At 42.9% G+C, this 19180-nt stretch overlaps 1 protein-coding gene across 1 annotated transcript in view; it reads left to right on the top strand.

Annotated features, from left to right (window-relative positions):
- The first annotated feature begins 1310 nt into the window (after positions 1–1310).
- The window catches only part of zfhx4 (zinc finger homeobox 4), an 84717-nt gene continuing 66847 nt past the window's right edge, over positions 1311–19180 (top strand). Inside the window, exon 1 of the mRNA XM_078281208.1 lies at positions 1311–1697. The gene's annotated coding sequence lies outside the window, so the exon portion shown is untranslated. The remainder of the gene's footprint in view (positions 1698–19180) is intronic.

Raw genomic sequence — 19180 nt, forward strand, 5'->3', positions numbered from 1 at the left:
ATTCAGACTGTGTAAAGTCTTCCTCTTGCCCAAAAGCTACTATTAAGAAACCGGGGGGGGAAACACACAGTACACGGTTTACATTCAAAGGATATAGGGCCAACAGACCGATGCACTTTGTAAGGACACTAAATGTAAACGCCAGTGAATGGAGCTTTGAATAGAGAGGGGGATTTTTATGTGACCCTGTATTTGATTTTGCAATTTTGGTTCTATTGAACCCACACGTGGCCTCAGCGGTCTCAAAAGGGCAGTGATGGCTTTCCAACATGTGTTGGATTACTGGGATGCACTGTAGCTTTGATTTTTATGCTTGAACGTTTATATGTGCCATATATGCAACAAATAAGATATAGTATCCTCATTCCGAGAAAAAAAAACCCGACTATATTATTAGAGAATACATCCATGTGTCCATACATCCATGTGCAGCGTAAATTACTCACATGTGTGTGCATAAATTATGTTACCTATAAAATGTATTCTATACTATGTGCAGGCCCGTTTTGATGCGCGACACAATACAGTTGTGTGGCATTCTCTCCCTCAGGTGGGTTTTTCTGTCTGTTTGTATGCACATTAGTGATTGAAAAAAAAAGTGTTATTCACAAAGTCCATCTCTTTCATTTTCATTTAATTGCTCCAAACCTCATAGTCACACAAGTATTTTTATATTCTCTGAACATTTCTCGGACTGTTCATTCTGGGCATCTTAGAAAAATGAATTCACATGTAGTGTCATAATCAATAAAATCAAGGTGATGTAATACAACAGATCAGCATCATTGGTAGAATAAAACACTAATCTTGTGTTTGTTAAATCAAGTTGTTGGAGCATTCTGCAGTTCAGTACAGAGATATCTATCTGCAAAACAATTCTTTTTGTTATAGGAAACGATGACTTCTAAGTACTTGTAAGTAATTCTGGGTCCAGTCTTTTTGGTGTGCAGGAAGCGGTTGTCCATTGTTCTACATGTTATTTGGCCCTTAGAGAGAAACCCTACAAAAGGATTTTTCTGCGGGCATGGACCTATGTGGCCGCCAGGGCTCCGTGTGCGCGTCATTTGCAATGTGGAGACTGTTGATCAACTCACTAATTACACTTCTCTCGTCTCTCTCTCTCCCTCCCTATCCGTCTCTCTTTTGCTCCCTCCCTCTCCCTCTCCCTCTCTCTCTCTCTCTCTCTCTCTCTCTCTCCCTCTCTCTCTCTCTCTCTCTCTCTCTCTCTCTCTCTCTCTCTCTCTCTCTCTCTCTCTCATTCGCCCTCTCTCTCTCTGTCTCTCTACCCATTCCCAGAGTGCATATCGGGAAATAGACACACAAAGACATGCGCACTCAACTTAATCAGCCATTTTTTTTAAACAGGGCTAAAACGATAATAATTAGCAGAATAAAGACATATCGGATTTTCATTTCCTTTCCTCCGTTTCCCGACCCCCGTCCACAAGAGAAACTGCGAGGCAGCCCGTCGACACGTCGTTTCACCGCCACCGGAACCAAAATAAGGGATAGCTCTCTAAACGCTTGACATTTGTGGTTTTACCCCCTTTTCCCAATATAAAGTTGGAGGATTATTGTAATTTCCCCTGTTTTTCCACGTTTTGATTGTCCAATTACGCAAGCCGCTGGATGTGACTGTTTTATAAACCCAAGAGCAAAGAGAGAAGCGGAGGTGACGGCTTTGGAGGGGGAAGAAAGTAAGTTTTTTTTTTCCTTTCCACCTCTCCCTTTAACTTTTATTGAGTAGTTTGGGGTGTGTGTTAAATTTAGGGGTCGGGTATCGATTATCTATCTCGCTGGTGGATCTTTGACATCGGGGCTGTTTGGATAACAGGTGCTGGGTGTTTTTAGTCCAGAATAAAGGCGGATATCGTGATGTTAGTGCAACTCCGGCGCTTTGGCTAAAATAAAACAAGCGACTGACAGGGTCGCAGGCGTTCTTACGCATGTGTCCGTGCAATTCTAGTAGGATATCACGTCCAAACATGCCTTTTGCTAAGATTGTACTAGTGTTATGGAGATTATGTGGTGGACAGATACACTGAATACTCCACGTTAGATATAGCGAGGCGAGACGAGCGTTTCTCCCCTTTTGTGGCTTTGCGGATGTGGTGTTGCCTTTCCAGGAGTCCGATCCCTCGGACATGTCCGCTTTGAGCTTGTTTCTACTCGAGGGCTCCGGCTTGATGTTTCCCCCCACTTCCCGATTCCTTATTCCAGTCCCCAATCATCAGATATTTAATTTGAAGAGGTAATTCGGATGCACCGCAGCGCTCAAAGCCAGTTTTTAACCCATCGGGTTTCATGCACCTTCCAGGCATTCAAAGCCAAATTGACGACCAGTCTCTCGACACGATCCCCTTTCGCGAACAAGTAGGCTATATCTATAAAAAAGTCGAAGTGATGCCTTTATTAAATGATCGATACAAAAGCAACGTGCATTTGCCGATCATATTCCGTACATCTTTACCTGCTGCGCTCAAAAAGTAGTCTCACTTTACCGAGGCGTGGGTGGCTGCGTCGCCCAGGAGGGAGAGCGATCGTTGGGCAACTGATAGCACGGCGAGTCCCTTTAGAGCCAGCCAACTCCTGGGACTCCTGTTTTTCTTTACCACCGGCATTTGAAACATCAGAATGTATCCAAAAGTCATAATCTATTGTTATTTATTGATGTTAACACAATTTAATTTCCGGCTTTCATTCATAGTCTGCAAGTTCCATTTCCACCCTCGGTCCCTATCCGCGTCGGTGGGTTTATCATTTCCTTATGTAAATTGTCCCTCTCTTAATTCCCAAAGATGCGGGTTTCAACATCTTCTTTAAGTTGCCGATTGGTGTTGTTTTGTGTCTGTTTAGAGGAGACAGAGCACAGAGGTAGGGGTTCTCAGGTATTTTTGCACCCCGATGGCTATTTTTTTTTAGGTCGGTAGATAGACTTGGCTTGGATTGGGACACGACAGTGACAGGGGGGACATCGATCGCACGGGAGGAAAAAAAACAAAACATCAGGGCCAAGGGGCCAGTCAGTCTCCAACCCGGGTATGTAATGGTGTAGTGAGTGTGTGTGCGTGGAGAGACTGTATACGATCCAAATGAACGGTTTTCAGGACCTTTTTTTCAGCACTGTCTCTATTTATTCACGGCTTTTCTGGCTTTTTTTAAATATGGATTTCAGAACGCATTTATCCCCGGAAACATAGGATTTTAAAGCAGTTTTTAATATTTTTAAATGTGTTTGTATTATACACTGTGCACAGTTTTTTTTTTTTTTACATACAGTGTGCCTACTTTTTAATCAAAATACGGGGTTTTCTGTAGAATCTCAAACAGCAAATACGGACCCTTATCACTGCTTTAATTATCAGAATTAATGAATTGTATTATTATTAATAATAATTATGATTATTGTTATTAATATTATATAAGCTGATATGTACATTTTAAACCTAAATTCAATAAAATAAAAACGTTACTGCTTTTCTAGCAATTAAATGTTAACTTAAATCGTATCAATTTTATAGATTATTAAACGAGCACTGATGCTTTTTGGACAGGTTGGATCTTCTCTCTCGTCAGACGATTTAATTGCATCTGCACACCATCCTTCATTTCATTACAAAAATGCAGCTTAGGCCTAATAATAATAAAAAAATGTAAAAGTGAAATTATCAGAGGAGATGATCCTGTCTAATTGCAGCGAATTTCATCAGTTAATGATGGTATTGTCTCACTCTATAATAACAGAATCTCTGTTATTTTCTTGTCTTGCAAATGAGATAGTTTTTGAGGTTTATGTTTGCAGAAGCCCAGGCCCCTTGTTTTTTTGTTTTTCTGTGCGTGCTGTCTTAGTGTTATCAAAGGCTGGGTGTGTATAGCTTGTAACGTTCATTTTACCCGTGGCAGTAGAGGGGAGGGACACAAAAACATATAGTGTGAGCGATGGGATGACAGCCCTGGGAGGACAATAGCTGTTGGCTTGAAAATGCTTCTTGATTATTAAAAGCTAATGCATTTTCAGCATTGCAGCCTTCATTAAGGGTGCGGATGGAAGGAGGGGTGGGGGGGGGGGGGCCGAGAGGGATGAGAGGGTACTAGGAGGAGGAGAGAGAGAGAGAGGGAGACAGGGGCTGAGTCTGTCGTATAACTCCTGGGCCCAAGACACATGCAGCTAGAAGATTGGCTCGGGCCTTTCCTAGGGGTCGACAATGTGTCATTTCCACCCGACTAGATTGCCCTCTGCCTATCTGATATTAATGTGCAAATCAATATTTCAGGGATTAAATTTCCCTTCTTCATTTTTTATGGTTTCTACCTCAATAAGTCTCCCGTCTAATAGAGGAGGCTGGATGATTTAGAAGCCTTTGCTGCAGAAAGAGAGAGGGAGAGAGAGAAAGAAATAGAGAGGAGCTTTGCAACAAGGCTATCGCTGCATTTTAATGTTCTTCTTCGTGGATCCCCCATAGGCCCTTAGTAAGGAGGGCTATATCGCCGCTTTACAGTGTAAAGACAGCCAATTTGGCTAAAAGGGCAGAAAGGGAAAATATGAGTCCGGTTGAATACTTAAGACGCTGTGGTAATCCGAGTAGCAGGTATTAGTGAAGGGGAGCTTCCCCCCCTCAAAGACACACACACACACACACACACACACACACACACACACACACACACACAGAGAGCTACATCCAAACCTGCATTACGAGACGTCATGCTTCAGTGAACAGTATATCTTACTACACGCCGAACTGCTATAACAATATTTTTTTCTTCTTCTTCTCTTTCTCCTTTTTTTTGTGCCTTTTTTGCATAGAAGCCCATCGACAGCCATTGGAGAGATTTACTCTCCTGCGTAATAACATCTGGCTGATGTGTGCGATAGAAATGAATCACTCTGACACAATGACCTGTGTATGATTATTGGGGAAGGGAGGAGCGTATTACCATAGTCATAATGCTGCATCTCATTGAGAGTCAACTAAATGAGCTTGGACCCTTTGACTCCCCATAGACATTCATTAAGGGACAGTGCACACAGAGGCGTCTGTCAGGTGTGTGTCTGTGCATTTGTGTTTATTTAATCCTCCTTCCTGTACCATCTGGTGTGTGTGTGTGCATGCGTGTGTTCATGCGTGTGTGCATGCGTGTATACGTGCGTGTCCAGCAGCAGCACAGTGTGAATTTCCCCACACTCAGACCCACAATTCCCCCCTCCATTCAGCCGTTGCAGCAGAGCAGAGTAGACTATTTTAACATACCCTTGATAGGGAGAGTGTCAGCGAGTGAAAACTCGAAAAGAGAGGGAGAAAGAGACAGAGGAAGAGGCACAAAAGAGCTCTAATTGTAGCACGACCGCTTGGCTTCCTCCCTGATTCACGGCCATTACGATGTGAAAAGCACAACCGCCTGTCCTCCATTATCAAAACGGCAGGCCTACACTCACTCTCACATCCATACACACATACTCACTGGGGGGAATCATGTAGATTTTTTGTCTCTAACTATGGCTTAAATAACTGCTATCATTCTGGTCACCAGCGTTTAGGAGATTCAATATTAAACGTATCCAGCATTCTCCTCACACGAATGGTGGGGGTTGAATTTACAAAGTAAAAATTAATTCTCAATTTTAAGGTTTCCAAGCTGGATCATCATATTTGACTGTGATGGGCTAAGTTGTCTTTTTAAAATTATCTCTCTTTTACACTTCTTCCTTAGGATTTTAAAAGACAGTGTTTTATGCAACATGTATTATGCAACTGTTCAAAGCATGTAGTTTTTGATGCAAAGAGCTATCTCACAGCTGAATATTTTAGATAGATCAAGTTGTGATATTCTCTTGGTTATGTAGTGTGTGTGTGTGTGTGTGTGTGTGTGTGTGTGTGTGTGTGTGTGTGTGTGTGAGAGGGGTTACGGTCTGCAGTAGTAGTGTGTCAACGCCTCCTGGCTCTGCGAGGCCTGTAGGGGGAGAAGCTAAGAAGTCCGCAACAGCTCAGCATTATGTCTCAAAGAGGGGGGCTTTTTTTTGTCAGCCCTGGGGCACCACCGCTAACACACACTTTCTCTCTATCACACACACTGAGCAAGAGGCGGAGGAGGGTTAAAGACTTGGAACGAGATCAAGCCCCTCCGTAGCTCCCAGGGAGGGTACTTGTGAATATTCGAGTTTTAGTGTAATTAGCACTTAATTATATTAACATATGCAAATTGTCAGGCGGAGAGCTTGTACCGCCGGTGGGTATCGGCTGAGATACAAGTGACTCTATTGTACCACCACGGCAGAAAAAAAGAATAATGGGTGTGTGTAAGGCAACCAGCCAGCAGCCAGCCAGCCAGTCCCCCATGCTAGCACATAACCAGCTAGCTCATTTAAGTCCCTGGCTGGCCGCTTTGCCAAATTTCATTAGTCGCCATGACGACCTGGCTAATTGTGCTGACTAATGTCCCCTGATCTGTCGTCAGTCAGGATGGGTGTGCATCCTTCTACCCCACAAAAAAAACATGAGAGCGGTAGAGAGAGAGAGAGGCCCAAATGTCCAGATTAATCCAGCACACAATGACTCCTATTTACACACGTTCCGCTTGTACGAGCATTTGCATATTCAAAAATACTCTGCCATCCTTCCTTGTCTGCTCAGTGTGTGTTTGCATGTGCACTCGTGCATTGGAAAGGTTGTGCGCATGTGGCAGCAATGTGTCGGACGGGACAACAGCAGTTCAGCTGTGTGTCGTGTGTGTTAGTCTGTGTGTGTCACATGTGTAACACACTGCTGTCTGTGAAGCGAGACTGGGACTGTGAGTCTGGTATGGCCCTGTGTAGGGACATAGCTGAATTTGTTTTTGATTATTATACAAGACTGATATTCTGGCAAAGAAAAGCTTGGGCCTAAATAACAGGGACAAGAAGTTCTGCCTTTTAAAAATGTTCAGCCCGTCTTTTCATTCCAACCAAATATCTAATTACAACACATCTTTATAGCTACCCCCAACCAAGCAGCAGGACTTTCTTTTTTAAGGGGGAGGGTTGACAAACATTTCATTTTCTGTGCTTCCCGCTAGCCAAAGGTGGATAGAGATTGGGCCTAGTTGGTGCTACTAGTACTTGCATGCTAATCCTGTTTTTTGACAGGAATGTAAACTGATATAATTGCTTTTCAGAGGCAGGAACGGCGGTTTATACAAGTGTGAAAGCACGGGAAAGGGGATTAGCATTATTTTGCATAATGCTGGGCAGGCGCTGAATGGGGCATTGAACGCTTGACTGGGTGACAGAGATGAAAGAGAGATGAAATGCTCTACCCCTCTTCTCTCTATCCCTCCCTCTCTCCCCTCCAGTCCCTCTGTCTCTGGCCGCTGTGGCCGGTAGAGGACTGTGTTTGCTGGAGAGGACCCCGGAAACACCAGGCTGGTGTTTTGGGCTGTTTGTTCGGATGCCAGCAGATAGAAGCTGTCATGTGAGGCAATATGTATGATAATAGAGTAACTGTGGTAAACTCCTAGCTTCCTAAGCCTCCATGTATATACTAAACTGCACCCCTAAAGCACTGGAGTGTGCAATTATGTAGTGGATGGATGTGGCTCAGGTAGCATTTACATGGACGGAAGGGAGCGGCTTTCATGGATCAAATCAAACTACACTGTTCTTACATTTTCCTCTATTGAGATGTTTGCTAAGGATTTGGTCGGATATTATCTGGGTAGAGGGAACAGTGGAATTGCGAGGCAGGTGTGTTTTTTTTATGAATGCCTGTGTGTGTTTGTGTGAGCTCTGCTGGTAGAGGTAGGTGGGGGCACAAGGGTGGTGACGCAGCTTAAAATTGCCACCGTGACTTCCATATGACCCGACTCGAATTTGTGAGTAATTTATGATCAACCGTCATCATTGATATTGCATCTGGCGTATGGAAATGATCCAGGGTCGAGGGAGGGGCACGAGGTTGGGTAGTGGAGAACATGAACGCCACAAAGGCCGGTGTGGCCTGTTTTTGTTGTCTCTCATTGGACAGGATCCTCTTTCTTTGACCTTTTGCACGCCTTCCCTCGCCTTTCATATGTTAATGCTGGCCAGACCCGAGGAGGAAATGTGCTGGAGCTGAGTGGAGGAGGACAAAGACTCCCTCTCTCTTTCTCTGCCTCCTTTCCACGCTATATCTCCTCTTTTCTTGCCTCTTCCCCTCTCAACAACTTGACAGACTTTGCCATGAAAGGAAGTGAGTGCTTAGCGGATGGGAAAGGTGGGGATGGTGTTCTCGCTGTAACCTGCACCACCTGTGAGGATCAAGTGCGCTGCAGCGATCCTTGGTTTTGTGTATGTGGAGTGTTTTGAGTGGCCCTTGTAGCGTGTATTGCAGTTCGGTAATCGTTTGTGCAGTGCCACCGGTAGTGTTATAGTTCAGTCGGTTGAGAAGTGATTTGTTGCTTTTTCGAGTGAAGCTAGTCGAGTTGTCATACAGGGTCTATATTTCTCCCTGTCTCTCTTAGCTCTGCCAGCGCTATACTTGCAACCAGTAAAGTACTGTCTCTGGCGGGGTAAAAGGATACTAATATAGTTACTACAACCCTCCCCTAACATAATACTCCAGTGCACCACTGTTGAGCATGACGTGGTTTCGGGGCTCTGTTATGGGAAGGGGGCATGTTATCTGTAGGAAATGTAATTTTTGTCCTCATTGAAATCGTTCATTATTGAGCGCGGTTATCTAAATGTTTTTGTTGCTGTTGGTCCTGCGCCAGTCAGGATTGCGTTACCCTCTCTCTCTCTCTCTCTCTCTCTCTCTCTCTCTCTCTCTCTCTCTCTCTCTCTCTCTCTCTCTCTCTCCCTTTCCCTTTCTCTCATGTCTCTGTCTGTCTCTCTCCCATCTCGCCAGGCCTTCATCAGTCTCTTAAGGGAAAATAGAAAGGGGGATTTTTCTCTTCCCTCTGTGCTCCGTCCTGTTCTCAGGCTCTCCTGCCTCTTTTGCATCAGCCATCTCATACAGGATATTAGCCATGGAAAAACATGGGTCTGGGTATTTCATTTAGAATAATATGTTTATTCTTTTCATTTCAAAGTGGAAAGGGGAGGGGGGATTTTGTAGGGTGGGGAAAGAACAATCGGAGCCGTGTGTTCGAGACTGTTTCTGTTTGATCTGAGGTCCTGTGGGCCCTGGGGGTGGCTAATATTCTCAGGTTAGGTCAAATAAAATAGGCTGTTGAAAAAATGAGGCCTCTCTCTTTCTCTCGTATTGTCTCACTGATTTGCTTTCTCTGTGGATCTCTGTTGGTGTCTCTGTCTAATGTTCTCTGTTGCTTTCTGTCTCGTCTTTCATTTGCATCTCTGGATGTTCTTTCTTTCCTGTGGCATGGCAGTCAGGTACAGAGGAGAGTTAACCACAAACAGTGATTGGGCTATTCGAATGCAAAGAGAAACTCCCTTCTCACAGACATTTCTAACCTTTTACTTTATTGTACATAATATAACTATACTTATTTTATTTCTGTAAATCGGTGTACACTTGATGCTGCACTTCACTTTCTGACTGAGACATTGCTTGTCGTCTATACTCCTTAATGCAGGCACTATGAAGGACACTTGTTCAGCCCTTCACGTCCATGGGAGTGCCTCAAAGTCCTAATTTTAGCTATTCAACACAAAGCATTCAGCAAGCTTTCGTTTTTAGGAAGGTTTGTCCCTCTTGTACTTACCAACAAGTAATGCACAATACAAAAGGTCATATTTTCAGCGATTGCTCTCAGAAGTATTTTCAATTGCTTTACAAGCTGGCAAGGTAAAAACAAAACCAGAAAAGAAAATATGCTACTACCTCGTCCAAAGAGAAGTTAAAAAGAGACAAGCTCTGAACTAAGACGGAAGTAGATGAATGACTAAGTTTCTCCAGGTTTGAGAAAAGATACACCACAATAGCACAAGACGTCTCATGACAAATGATACATTCTCCCTCCTCGTTGGCCAAAGACAAAGGCGGGGATTGAAGAGGCAGAGAGCCCAGTCACAGGACAAATGCACATTAATAGACAAGAAAAACTGAAGAAATAAGGAGAGAGTAATACTGTATCTGAGTGGAAATAAAAATAAAAATCTGTATATATGAGATAATGATGATGAATTAAATCAACCTTAGTTTCTCTTTGGTTCAGTTATATGTGTGTCAGCATGTGCACGTGGCTGTGTATGCATGTATTTCTCATATGCAACATGATTGGCATGTGGTATTCCTGAAGGCAATAACATGTAGATATCAAGGCCATTGGCAGGGCTCGTCAGGGAATAAGTGACTAATTAATTATGCATGACTTGTGGGCTTAAACAAACAGTGTAATGAGAGATGAGACCAATTTACCAACGAATTTAGCCCTAGTTGCATGGAGACCTTTTCAGTTATTCTATTAATAATAATAGCAATAATAATAATAATTCTTTGACTCTGTTAACAGCATGGAAACTTTAATACAATTTCAATTTTTTTTTCTCCAAAAGGTCCTAAATGCCCACCCACATGGCCACACTATAATATGAATTCTTCTCTAGACCATTTTGTAACTACAGGGATAGATGAAAAGTATTAAAAGAATCAGATTTCCCTTTTCCAATGTACAGTAGGTCTCAGTCTGATCTAATACAGGCAAGCAAGCATGTGTCTCCACAACTCCCCCGAGAAGACTCCAGCCAACACTATCCCTCTCAAACCCTGCCTCTTTTTTTCTGTCTTGAAACCAGCCATAGAATAATCTTAAATTATTTGCTTTTAAAAAGAGAAAAAAAATAAGACTCCTTCTTTTTCTGTGACAGTAAAGAAGAAGAGCAGAGCAGGCGCAGGAATGTTCTTGTATATGAAATTGTAGGTATTAACAGGGCCGGTTTTGTCAGCGGTTTCACTGATGTATCAGCTCTCTGCCCCTAGACTAAATAAAGAGGGGAGTTTTGCGGTGTTTCATCCCAGTTTAGATGAGCAGATATAGGAAGGCTTTGGAGGAATTGTTAAAAAAGCAAAGTATGGCTGAAGAATGGACCTCTTCCTTAACACAATACCCTAAACAAGTGTCAAGATGTGGTGATGGATGGTCCGGTGTTCTTTTTGGCTTGTCAGAGACGTTCATCCTTTTTGTAATATTGTAAAAGTAGCAGCAGAGATTCTATTAAAACACCAGAACACAGTGATTGCTTTCCCTTTTCAGTATATATGTCTAATTAAAAAAAATAAGATACGTACTATCCATTTGAATGTGCCTTAGCTTTGCCATAAGCATAATCTATGCATGTTTGAGAGAGCAAAAAAACAAAAAAAAGGAGGGATATTGCTGACTGACTGATTGTCTTCAGCTGCCTTGTCATTGACCTCCACGCTCCCCTGGTTGTCACATTAAGGGCAATGCAACACACATACACGCACATACAGAGAAAATAGAAAAAGACAGCCAAAGAAAGAGACCTTTATTTTATGTTGATTATTTAACAGGAAGTACACAGACACAGTGAGACATTTTTCGGTCTTACATGTTAGATTTCAATATGTTATTGTGTCACTTATATCTAATAGCGGTTATTTCCTGAAGCGAACGGCGGGGTAATGGGTCCATTTAATCTCGGTTCCCTCTCAGCGGGCTGGCCCTGGATTTGCGTGACATGGTGTTTATTTGATAAAGGAATATTATGGTGCTAATCTAAAACCACGCTAATTACATCTGACAGTTGTTTGTTTGTAGTGAAATCCAATTAAAATGTACACTTTTCAACTCAATTGCTCATCCCCCCCCCCCCTCCTCTCTCCATTCTCTTTCTTCCCTCCCACGGTAACCAGAAAAAGAGCCTATGATGGCATAAATAACAACTGTACTTTCCTTGTGGTTTTTGTGAGAAGAGGGCAAACTCACAACAGCTGTCAGAAAAAGGGGGTTTGTTTAAAAAGCAAATGGCTTTGGTCTAAAGTTCATTTGGAGACCTCTCTAATTAAATAGAGAGCCAAAAGCTTAAGTTAATTAGTAATTCCCTGGGTCCAGAAATTAGACCTGTCACGAGTATTCGAGCTCTTGGAAAGCTAAAAGGTATGTGTGCATTTTTGTTTTGTGTGTTTTTCCCCCCCACAAAATCACATATGCCTGCTCCCACCTATGTATACAAGTGTGCCTAAATGTGTGTTCATCTGTGCTTCATTCTTATGCAAGGCGCGCACATTTTTCCTGTTGAAAATGCTCAAGACATTAATAGTCTTTTTGTGGCGTGTCAAAGAAGTGCTTCGGAGATGTTTAAGTGAGGGGCACATAGCTTGTGGCGTCAGTCAGGATACCTGCCCTATGATTATGTTTATGAAGATAATAACAGGGCTAGGGTCCCGCCGAGTACTGTCTTTAGAAAACAGTGTGGGGGTTTGAACTTTAAACTTTATTGTTACCCCTGGAAAAGAACTGCAAGTTTCGGTCGCCATGTCAGAGAAATGTCTGTACAATTAGCAAGGTGTCTCAGTGTCCTGTATAAGCAACTGTTAAAAAGCAGATGTTCTCTTCTCCTCTGTGCTACTCTCTTGTATTTGACAGTGTTATTGGACAGATAAGCACAGGTAAAGCAAACATAAATCAGCTGACTTTAACACAATGGCGAGAGAGAATGTCCTTGCCTGTTTAGACCACAATAGAGTAATAACTGGCATTTGAGACAGCCAGCAACCACACTGCTGTGGTACAATGCATTAAAGAATATGTACTTTCCTCTCATAGCTGTTCTGCTGGCATGTTCCTTGGTCACTTGATACAGATAGACATCTTTCACCAAATAGGGCAACATTTGTGACTTTTTTTTTCCTGTCCTAAAAAGGAATGCATGTTAGGCAACAAGTAGCCAGAGTCGCTGCATTAGTTTGTAATAATAGGTTCCAAAATATCAGCAGGACTTACTGTTCTTGCAAAATTGATTTCAGTGCTGGAAAAGTACATCATGCTTTTAATTTCTGACTGCTGTGCCTGTGATGAGTATTTCAAGAATACATCGTACTACTTTTGAGGCTTAGAATAAGCTACACATACAAGTTATTTTACAAGTGTCGCTTGTTATCATAGCTTAAAATAAGCAGAGAATTGGAGGCTCATGGTAGTTGATACAGTATAACCAGCCGTTTATATTTGCCAGGTGGATGTGAAATGCCTGCGTCAGAGACTGCTCTCTGTGTCTGTCTGTGAGTGTGTGCTATCCTTGACTGACGTGGACAATGTTTGCCTAACCTCTTCTGCGCTGCACTACCACGGCCTTGTCAATTTAAGTGTGTGTGTGTGTGTGTGTGTGTGTGTGTGTGTGTGTGTGTGTGTGTGTGAGAGAAAGAGAGTCCAGCAATGGTAGCTTTCATTTTTCATGATCCCAGCAGTATTTTTTCTAAACAAACCTGCTGAGAGGCAGAGTGAGAGAAAGAGAGGGGTCTGAATCAACACAAATGAGTGATATTTGTTATTTTCTTCCTGTGGTGATGTATAATTGTGTGCATCTACACACTCTAATAGAAAACACACTTTTTTAGAGACCAGATTGTATTAAGCAGGATTATCAATTTCTCTTGGCAAATAATCCCACCCTGCCACCCCCTTCGATTTGCTATGGCATTGCAAAGAGTAAGTGTGTGTCTGTGTGTGCATGGTCTCATGCTTTTGCCTCATCCAAAGGATAAGGCTGTGATTTATGTAACAGCTAAGCCCTTTCATATTGTGTATGTTGTACCTTACACGAGCATGATGAGCAGGCTAGATTAATATTTATTTAGCACAGGCAAATCAAGGATTACGCAGTCATCATTTTAGCACTAATCCATGTCTCTGGTGAGATGCAGAGACAAAGAGAGGCAGATTACTAAACACATAATGCCACAAAACCACAATTAGTTGGTGACTTGCTTTCTTCAACTGTGCAGAAGTAGAGATGGACAGTAGGTGTACAATCATGCACGCGCATACCTCTCCCTGACTTTTAACTCCTCTTTCTCACCCTCCTCTCTTCAAAAGAATCCCTCATTGAAATTTAGCGGTGGTTTGTCTGATTCACCCATCTGACGTAAATGTGTCTCATGATCTTTCCACTGTCCGAACACACACACACACACACACACACACACACACACACACACACACACACACACACACACACACACACACATGCAAGAGCAATGAATACTTCTTTCTTAGCTCCAACCACGTGGGAGAGGGACAGTTTGCTTATACTCTGTGAGTCTTTGGGTGTGTGTGTGTGTGTGTGTGTGTGTGTGTGTGTGTGTGTTACGAGTTACTTGGGAGTCTGTAAATAAAATTACATTCTTTGCTAATTGAGTTAAACTGCTTTGCTGGAGATGTGGCAAAAAAAGATGAAAGCCCCCTGTGTATGTTTTGTGTTTGCATGTTGTGAGTCTGCGTGTGTGTGTGAATTTGAGTGTGTATGGTGGTAATCTAGTTAGCTCTTAGCACTCTGAGGTGGTAACCAAGAGGGATGTTGTGTGTGTGTATCACTGTTAGCTAGTTCTGTCCTCAAGCTTCAGTGTATGCAAAATGTCAAATGTAGCCTTGCAAAACATAATCAAGAGCTTGAGTTGGAATAAAAAAAAGTAGGGTGTGAGTGCATTTGTCTGTGAGTTTGTTGTCTGTAGGGGGGCACCCCTCACATGGGGAGTAACAACAAGGAGACAACAAGCAAAGAGCATTGGAGAGCTGTTGCAGTGAAGTGAGGGGCGATTTGGGAGGGCAAAGGGGGGGTCCAAACCAGATGTGAGGGCAATTGAGAAAAAATGAAAAGAAGAGAGATAAATAAAAAGAATGGACAGACAAGTCGTGCTGCGATAGAGAAAGACAGGGAGAAGCACAGAGAGAGAGAATGGCATCCTCAGTTCCCCTTTGCCCTCCTTCCTCTCTCTCACCCGGCCATTGAATGTTAATGGCTTTTCTGCCTCAACCCCCCACCCCCCTCACCCCACAACACGCACACACATGTACACACACACATACACACACCAAGACCCCCCCCTCCAATCCCTCCCCATGGACACTGGTGCTTTGTTTGTGGCAGTGCTTCTATTCTTTCAAACTTAATTACCTTCTTGCCTTTTGTGGCGTCAGGGGCTGGAAGTTTTGCTCTGTGGCAGTGGAGGTCGTCACACATTCTTTGGCGGTGCATTCCCTTAATCTGGGGGGTGGAGGTGGAGGGGGTAAAGAGAGCGAGGGGAAGAGTCTAGAGAGTGGAGCTTCTACCAGCATGCACTTCTAAGGTGGTTATAGTACACCCCTGTGCATGTGTATGCACGCGTGCACGGTCATAATAGTCAGGGCATAGGCTGCCCTTTGTTTGTGCGGTTCATTTCCAATCAACCCTAATTAACTAGAGAGTGTTTCCAGATTGCCGGCAAAAGAAAAATCCCGACTTTTTTTCACTCCCCTCGGTCTTTGCTGTTTTGAGTTCGAGGAAGGGGAGTATAAAAAAAATGGAGGCATTAGCTATGTAGATTGGCTTTGCCTTTGATGCTGGAAAAAAATCTTTAGCAAGAGCAGTAAGTGGTGACTGCGACCCAGCAGTGTCTGACTGTTTATTTTCATGTTTCAGTTTGAATTTAGTTTGAAATATTGCCTCCTCAAAGACTTGTGCATATATTTAGACTGGACTGTGTAAGCCCAAAGTCAATTTGTAAAAATGTTAAAGCCAGTCAAAGTTGTCTTTAATCCATTAAACTTTGCCTCCATAAAACTGTACAAGCAGCAGATAAAGACTGACATTAACCTAGGATACACATTATAATGAAAAACTGCTTAACAGAAATACATTGAACTGGGCTCTAAACTCAATAGGATGTCCTAGAGTCTTTGAGTTGGTTGCCTCTAAGCAGTGACTGGAGGACATGACAGATGTTTTCACCTGATCCTGGTTGAAGTTAGGATAGGGGCCGGTGTAATCTGATCCTAAATCAGATTTTGGGACCCATCCGTGGCTTGAGTGATATGATTCTCTTGTTGCTCTGAGAAGGAAGAAAAGACAAACATGGGTTCGCTATTTGTTCTCACCTGGTCAACAGGTTTGTTTTTGCATACTTGACTATTTTTTTGTGTCCTATGACGCTCTCATCTCACATGTTGCCGATTATATCCAAGGTCACCCAGATATGTTTTTCTCTAACAATGAAATATCAGGTAAGGACCTGAGGGCAGTTGGGTGTATGTTACCTGAGCAACCAATGAGACCAATTTAGTTGTCATCAACCTGAGGGATAGAAACTGCATACCTACTCTAGCAAAAGAAAAAAGGCCACTTCCGTCCTTTACATTTCTCCTCATTATCCTGGTTCCCCCTCCTCCTCTAAAACGTTCTCTCCATTCTTTTTCCTCCTTTCACATTCCGAGATCATTGCTCATGTAGGCATCGTTTTGAATTTTGATTTGCTAAAAGACTTCTCTTTTTTTTTGCGGGGTAAGTAATTTGTCGAACAAGATTCCTGTGCTAAATGGAGTGGGGCTTGCTTTAGGTGTCTGGGCCGCGCCTTGCAATAATGATAAGGTGTCTTTTGGTAATGAAGGCCTTTGCTCACAAAAGAGACATAGGGAAGAGGACAGGCGGACAGAAAAGGGTGTGGGGGGCATCGGGGAAATCTACTGCATCTAGGGTCTAATATTACACCTTCAGGCAACAAACAAGGGCTGCATGAAAACCCTTTGTGAGATTAAGAACTTGGTCACGCAAAAGCCCTCCCCCTCTCATCCTTTTGCAATTTTCTCCCTCTGTCCTTCCTTTTAAGACTTTAAACAGAGAGCATTAGGCCCTCGTCTGTGATTGTGTGCATGTGTGCATATGTGTTTGTGCACGCATGCATCAGCGCTCTTTGATGGCAGCCCAAGCTCCTCTCGCATTGTGAGGAAGGAGATAATTCCCCTCCTCCTTCATCCCTCCGTTTCTGCATGGCAACAAATAAACAGGTCTAATTAGACCAGAGTAGGTCTATTCATGGCACTGACAGTGGGAGATGGATGCAGGGGCTTTCACAGTGCCCTTCGCCTTTGTCTTTGGCTAACACTCGGTGACATTTTGATAGAATATTTGGTGTTAGACTTAGGGGCCACATGCCGAGAGAGGGATGACCTTCTAGGAGACCTTAAGGAATGGACACATAGCCGCAGTCTCACGCTGTCTTCTGACTTTGTTGTTTGACTTTACAAGCTTTCATGGGTCACCTTAAAGATTCAGTCTGGATTTACTTTCACCAGTTATTAGCTGTGCTCACATATGTATCCAAACATTTTGACAAGCAGAGGGTGAACATTTTTTTTTCTTTTAGACCACATCCCAAAGCACAGATCTACCTAATTCCAGTGTTTACAGATCTTATAAATATTCGCAGCGGTATTAACAGCGCTGTCTGCCCTTGCATTAAGATATCGGACAGTTAGTGATGAAGAATTTGAACCTAACAGTTCCCTGTGTAAACAAAGAAGGCAGTGTGGCGACACTGAAATTACAGGTTTGGCATTTAACAGGCTGCTTCTCTGGCTAATGCCTGATAGTCTGACAGGAGGACAAAAGCAGGAGGAGACCCTGACTTTACCAGGAGCTCAGTATCTCAGGTCTGCACTGTGGACATATGTTGAAACACTTCATGTATTATCAGCACATTTATTACAACTTTAACAAGCTTCTAATTGACACGGGCCCCAACAAATGCAGTGTTGGCCTTTGTGGTAGCTTTTGCAGGATCCAACTTCTATCTAAACCGGAAGTGCTTGAATATCCCGAGTCAGTGAGACAAGAGAAAAGTTTGGGGAAAAAAAGAAATCCCCTACTTTAGACTGCCTCTCTGTCTCTCAGGGAACTACTGAAAAGCAGATGGAGGGATAGAGGAGAGAGGAGGGGAGGGGGAGAAAAACAATAGGCCAAAGAGTCTTTTAGCCCCTTTTCTCCCATCAGAACTAGCAGTGTCCAAACCAGGCATTCCTGCGCTATTATTTGCCTCTTACTGGATCTGATCTGCCACTTTAATTACCTTAGTGTATGTATGTGTGTGTGTTTGTGTGAGCTTGTGTCCGTGTGCATGCGTGTGAAAGCAAGGGGACATGCTTAATTAAAAAACAGAGGTATAGGAGCGGATCAGGCCATTGCTTTTGTTCTTCTGTTAAAACTGTTTCTGCAGTGTGGAAAAACCTGGGCTTCATTGTTAGTTTCTCCCTCTCTCTCTCTCTATGTATCTGTCTATCTATCGCTCTCTTTCAATTGAAAATAGTCTGGTTGGTTAGCAGAGCGAAATAAGCCAGTGGGGGAGAGAGAGAGAGCGAGAGAGAAAGGTTTCTTAGCTAGCAGTAACATTATCTGCCTTAAAAGAAACGCGAGTGTGCACTACTGCTGTGAAAGGTGCGAATCCTGGGGAATGGAGCAAAACGAAGAGAAAAGAGGAAGCAAGGCAGATAACCTTTGCATCTATTTATTCTTGAAACAAAATGTCAGGTAATCAGCTTTCATAGAGATGATTACAAGTTATTGTATTGATTGGTACAAGTCTAAAGATTTTCGGCATCCTAAGTGTTGCTTTCAGCTCAGAAAGGTAGAAGAGGAAAATATATTCACTTGATAGCGACACCAGACATCTAATCACTTCTCTGTCCAACTATGCTAAATGAACTCATGCTGAATGGATCAGAATGTCTTCAAACTCTTGCACATAGGCCACACTGCACCACGTTGCTCTTTCATAAGTGAGGATGGACTAAGTTACGAGCTTACCAGTCATCTGGAAAGCAGAATACAGCTCCACTTTGGAGTCTCCACAAAAGGGTCAATTATTAAGAGACACTGATATCCAACTTAAGCATTAGTCACATAGTTTGTCAGTGGTCTGTTGGTGGCACAATGAATGGGTTCAATTAGAACCAGAGATAACAAAATAATGGACAGTTGCATTATTGTTGGCAGGCAGCACACAAGTAAACAGCTGCTAACCTGTTAGCATTAGGGGTAATATGTCAGTGCCAAGTGCTTCACATTGACTTATCCATAAGACATAATTCCATACTTAAGGTGTTAGGAGATGCATAATTCATAAACCACAGTGTTTTATGTCCGAGCTACAATTCAAAGGGGTTGCTCCCCAAAGAAATAAGCAGTGAAATGACACCACTGACAAGTAGTAAATCCTATTGCATTAGCTCTCAAACCCACTGCTTCTGAACCGATTTACCCTCAATCACATTA

This window comes from Sander vitreus, chromosome 22 (genome assembly GCF_031162955.1).
Source record: "Sander vitreus isolate 19-12246 chromosome 22, sanVit1, whole genome shotgun sequence".
In the NCBI taxonomy this organism is placed as follows: Eukaryota; Metazoa; Chordata; class Actinopteri; order Perciformes; family Percidae; genus Sander; species Sander vitreus.